The sequence below is a fragment of the Petromyzon marinus genome, chromosome 2 (genome assembly GCF_048934315.1).
Source record: "Petromyzon marinus isolate PM22_M1 ecotype Great Lakes invasive population chromosome 2, UKy_Petmar_22M1.pri1.0, whole genome shotgun sequence".
Classification (NCBI taxonomy): Eukaryota; Metazoa; Chordata; class Hyperoartia; order Petromyzontiformes; family Petromyzontidae; genus Petromyzon; species Petromyzon marinus.
In genome coordinates, this window is record NC_133668.1 from 29,287,560 (window position 1) to 29,293,873 (window position 6,314).

Here is a 6,314-nt window from a genome sequence, read left to right on the forward strand (position 1 = left end):
AACTTGCGTTTAGAGTATTTGGCTGCTATACATTTCCACATCAGCCACTTTTTTTAGCTATCATTTGTAGCCAGGCCACTTGTGAAAAATAACTGATAGGGCAGTGGGCTTTACCTGTTAAATAAAAGTTTTAGTTTAGCTAATGAAGTTAACCACGCTATGGGGGGGGGGGGGGGGCGGTGGGAACACATGGTACGTACTTCAACAGCTCCAGGACAATGCAGTGGTGTCCTCTGAAGACAAAATGGTTCAGGACTTTGATGACGTTGTAGTCCTCATCACTGCCCTCGCCCTGAAGTTCCAGAGCCATCTGGAGCTCCTTTCTCTGAAATTTATCATGCTTGGAGCTGTGCAGAGAAAATCCACAAATGAATCATGACTTAGACTTGCTTAAGGAATGACCAGAAACAAATTCTATTCAGAATTAATAAATAAATATTAGTTCCCCAAGTGTAATGGCATTGTGAGTTCCGGTAGTGCGCTCATGGAAGGTTCCAGAAAGGATCGGGAAGAGGATCAAATAAGCAAGGGATAGAAGGGGGTTTGGGGTGCTGCCTGAACGTAGTGATTCCCTAATGTGTGAATTGAACCGACTCCGAGCATGACCCCAGCCACACTCAGGATTCCCAGGAGCTGAGCCAAGCCACGGCTGAGCCACTCATGTATCTTTAACAGCAGCTGAGCGGCTCAAGCCTGGGCCAAACCATGGCTGAGCTAGAGCTGAGCCTGAGTTTTAGAGACTGAGCCACAGCTGAGTCGTGACTGAATGTGGCTCTCACAGAGCAAGGCATTATAACGTGGAATATCATGGGACCTCCTTTGCCAGTACCAAAATATCAGAATATATTTTCTCCTTTTTTCTAGCAAGAAAACAGGTGTTAAGATGTTAAAACACCAAACTGAAACCTTTTACAAGGAATAATGTCTGCATTAACCACAATACTTGTGGTCAGAATGCAAACAAAAAACATACTCTGATAATATATGCATTATCTTTGAAACTGATTGGTCCACAACAGAAACAGCTTTCTTTTGAGCCTCGTCTCAAAAACGGTGTTAGACCAGGGGACGCCAAAAGGCGTACAGCACAAAGACAAGCGTTTTCAGAGTAATGAGAGCTCGGGGTGAATGACTACATCATGGGACCTCCTTTGGGAGTATATTTTGGTACTGGCAAAGGAGGTCCCATGATGTAGCTGCTATAACGCAGAACGCACACGTTATAACACGGAACGCGCTCGTTATGACATGGGACAACTCCATTACAGTGTGGAACACGCCTTTTATAGCGTGGAACGTGCCCATGATAACGTGGAAGGCTCCCGTTATAACGCGGACCGCACCCATTATAATCCGGAATGCTTCTGTTCTAATGCAGGAAAGCGCCCATTATAACGTGGAATGTGCCCGCTATAAAAATGCACAGCTGAGCGGTATGACACAGTAGGCGGAATGCGGAATGATCACGTGACGTGACAGCATGCCCTCCGTTATTGGTCTCTTCACATCACTGTGTGCATGTATTATATCTTGCAAAACTTTATCGTTACATTATATATGGGGATATTATGTTTGCTTAATGTGCTTTCCCTTAACGTGGCACTTTTCAGGAATGCCTCTACTAGGTTAAATGAAGACTTAATGTAATGTAAGAGTGAACTGATCCAGAACAGGGGGAGAACATACAAACTCCACACAGGAGGGCACCCGAGTCAGGAGTCGAACCGGGGACCCTCTACGTGAGGCACGAGTTGTCACCACCTCATCACACGGCCGCCCACAGCACTGGACGTAACAACAACGTCGTCCTTGTGACGACACCACTCTGAATTCTTACCTCAATGGTGATACCAAGATCTTCACGGCCACCAGGGTGTTCATCTTGTGGTCAAGGCACCGGATGACCTGGCCTTGACCTCCGCGCCCAATCTTCTTCAGCACCTCATAGCGGTAGTGAAGGTGCTCATGGTGGACCTGCACAAAATTACACAAATTTAGACTGACTATATTTTGAAAATCACAACATGTGAGCATTATTTTACGAAATAATTGCTTTTATTAAGTGTTTGGCTTTCTTAAATCTGTAATTGTGGAATGCTCTGATGTCTGCTGGCCGAGTCACCCTAAAAAAAGCTCTTTAGCTCAATGGGCTTTACTTGGGAAATAAACTTCTGATTGTGAAGTGTGTGGGAGAGTGCACGTGTGCTTTCTCTGGTTGGTTGGTGCTTAAGTTGCAATGACAAGAAGCCACGAACCCCGTGACCGCTGCGCCCTGTGACCGCCCCCACGGCGGGGGCTTTGTGGCGAGTCTCACCGGAATGTAATGATGTTCGTGGTCGTCGTATCCATCGTTGTTGTGTCCCCGGGATCTGTTGCCGAGCGCAAAGTACCATACTTTCTGTATGGCGACAAGCTCCAGCTTCTCCCTGTGGGTCATTTGTGGGCCAAAGAGAGCCAGGATTGCTGCAGGCAAGAGAATAAAAACAGCTGTCGGTGATCTTTCGTTTAAGCAGCACAGCCTCAAAAAGTCTCAAGATTCCTTTTCAGGAGGTTCCTGCAGATGATTTACAGAGAATGGGGGCGACGCTGATGCTATTACGTCTGCTGTGTGATCCCAATTTGAGGAATTTGCAGGGGATTTGAATGTTTTGGCCAATACCAGTTATGTCCGTATGTTAAACCGTGCTTCGGCAGCCCTGCTAATCAGAAGTGAGGGGGAAAGACAACAAACTAACAAGTTCGCAAAAATTATTGATGTAAAAGTGCATCGCTCCAGTGGCTGCCTAATGTCGGAAGAGCATTCCAGATGACTGCAGAAGCACATCTGAAAGCGTGCCATGCAGTGACCATCTTTGTTCAGCTATATGCAGCTCTGAGGACATCTTAGGTTGCTTGGGTTTGAAAACGGGGTTAATGAATTAGATAAATATAACACAGATATGCAAGAAGGATTTTATAAAAAATAAGAATAGCTTTTACCCTTTCTGGCACAAAAACAGGTGTTAATATGTTCAAACACCAAATAGATACCTTTTGCAAGGCATCAAGTCTGCATTTACCACACGTACTTGTGGAAAAATATGCAAACAAACATGTTCCGATAATATATGGGCATTGTCTTTGAAACTGACTGGCCTGCACCAGAGACAGCCTTCTTTATGACCGTGTCTCGCCGGTGTTAGACGAGAGAACGGCAAAATTCGAACGGTACATCACCCATGCAACATGGCCACCATGAAGTCCCCCATGCATCATGGTCACTGTGACGTCCCCCTTGAAACATGACCGTCGTGATGTCCCACCATTCAGCGTGGCCATCTTGACGTCACTCATTTCTGTTCTTACCTTGTGGCGATTTGCTGCGGATGGAGCCGGTGCGCGCTGAGGACAGCGCACTCCACGTGCTGCAAGACTCGCCGTTACTCCGAGCCTCTCCAGCTCGGCTGATCTACACATGCAAAGACAAAAGTCCACCACATGGGCTTGATTAAGATGTTGGAGCAAGTGCAGTGGCCGAGCACTGAGCCAGCATCTCTGACATCCTGGGCTCCACATTCAGGAGGGTCCTGCCGAGATGTTGCCAGTTCTCAGCGTTGGGATATTTGGCCAATATCAGTTGCCATGGTTGGATTTACAATGAAAGACGCGTGGATTTCGAGGTCACACGCAGGTCAATGGGATCGTTCAAACTGTTAAGAGGAGTGAGTGGGACTCGGGCCGGACGAGCCATGGCTAGGAGGGACAACAATGGCTCATGGTCAAGAATAATAATGGAGCGACAACCAAGGAACAGAACACATCAGAGAGGAGAGCCGCCAGAGAGATGGTGCGACGAAATCGGCACTTGGCGGATTATTCCATCACAGGATGTGAGGGGTAGTAGGGTCTCAGGGAGGGAGGCGTTCATCCATCAGTGGATAGATAACAGCGGTGTAGATGCTCACGCGTAGACGGGCACGTACACCAACAGGATCGCGGAGAGACACTCTGATAGATGCGCACACACTTAGGCAGGCAAGGAGAAGCACACCCAGGTATACAGATGACAGGTAGGCACACGCAGAGGGGAGAACACACGTCCACCCATACTTCACCACACGAGTCGAGGAGCCACATGTACCTCCATGGTAGCAACTTGCAGACGAGGGTGCTCAGAGCTCACGGTGTCTCTCGCGCGGTCCGGGTCTCTGCGTGGAGAGCGGCAGACAGAGGCAAGGGACACGCAGAGTTGAAGGGGCATGACACACCCACGTCTAAACCCACGTCACGTCACAATGGGGACTCTCATCAACACGGACTCACATCCTCACCAGTCACACTACGAAAAACACAAAAAACATCAACTGCCATTCGCCACTAAGTAGTGGTGATGTGACCACGGCGCCTGTACCAGGCCAGGTGCACTTTGAGACCACGTGAAGTGCCGAAGGCTCACTGACAGGCGGTCACAGGTCAGACCCAGGTGCCATGAGTTGTCTGACTGAGATGACTGTGCCAACTTGCTGCATTTTAGATGCCCGGCTCAAAGGTTGTTGTCGTGAGCGTTGCTCCTCTGTTCGGACACCACTACTAACACTACTCCTAACACCACCAACACCACCACTACGAACACCACCACTACGAACACCACTACTAACACCACAATTAACACCACGGACAAAGACAAAGATCCCCCGTATAGCCTTAACAGACTGTTGGGGCAAGTGCTGTCCGCGAGCACCTATGAAGGCCGGCACGGCACACGAGGGGGTGGGTGGCCAACACCACGCCCGGCCGCCTTTGTCTCCCAGTGGCAATGTTTACACCTCGCACCAGGTACTCATTTAAGGCTGAGTCGATCTAGGGTGAGGCCAAGGACCAGTTCAGATAATCGTCACCAATGTTGGCTGTGAGCGGGAATCAAACCCAGGTCGCCAGGTTCTTAGCGCGGCGCACTAACCGCTACACTACCCCACTAACACCATCACTAACACCACCACCAATAATACCACCAACACTAACACCACCACGACTAACACCAGCAACAAAAATTCCACCATCACTAACACCAACAACAACAATCGCCATTCGCCACTAAGTGGCGGTGATGTCACCACGACGCTTGTGCCAGGCCATGTGCACCTTGAGGCCACGTGAAGTGTCGAACGCCCGCCCGCTGGCAGGAGGTCACGGGGCAGACCCAGGTGCCACAGGTCGACTGACTGAGATGACTGGCTGATGCACCAACTGTGCCCCTTACTGTGCCAACTTGCTGTGCTTTAGCCATCCGGCGCTCTGCTCGTTGTTGTGAGCGTCGTTCCTGCGCTCTCCGTTGTTGTTGGAGGGCGACTGCCTCCAACTGCCCAGTAGCGTCCTTCACGAGCCTCTTCCACAGAGGCCGATCTTGACACAGCTGGTACCAGTTATCGGCAAGTCCACTCAGCTCCACATCCTGCTGTACCACATCATTCCATCTCTTCTCTAGCCCGTGCTGCGTCCGTTCAGCCCCCTGGATCCGGCCAAATAAAAGCTGCTTGGGCATGCGGTGATTGGGCATGCGGGCTACATGGCCCAGCCAAGGCAGCCTTGCCTGCCGGAGGAGCTCACTGATGGGGCTTTGTCCAGATCTTTCGAGGATTTGTGAGCTCCTCACACAATCCAGCCTGGTTAAACCCAGGATTGATTGGAGGCAGGCCAGCCTCAACGTTTCTAACCGGCAAAGATGTTCCATTAGGGGGGTCCACGTTTCACAAGCGTAGAGAAGGGAGGGAATGACTGTGGCTGAGAAGACCCGAAGCTTCGTGTGGAGCGACAGACCAGGTAGCTTCCACACAGCGTTACGCAACTGCTGAAAAGATAATGCCGCTCGACTGATTCGGAGTGAGACCTCTGCTGTTAAACCGGAGACGGTCATGAGCACACTGCCCAGGTATGGGAAACTTTCCACTCTCTCCACAACTGCCCCATCACCGATTGGGTGTTGTGGAGGTGGAGTGCCCGATGGTACAAAATACCCAGGCAGGTGCTTCGTTTTGGTGGGGCTGATGGTAAGGCCCCACCTCTTAGTGGCACACTCCAGTTTTAGCAGCAGCGCCTCCAACTCCTCCTCTGAGTGAGCCGCAATTATCACGTCATCGGCATACATAACGTGGTTGACCAATAGCGAGCCATCCCTTAACGGCATCCGGGCATTGATCAGCCTCCCACTGTATCTGTACCAGATGGAAATTCCTCCGGTACAGCTACTGAAGGCCTCACGAACTACGTGGTCGAAATAGATGTTAAATAATGTTGGAGCCAGAGGACATCCCTGTCGGACCCCAAGGTGAACAGGG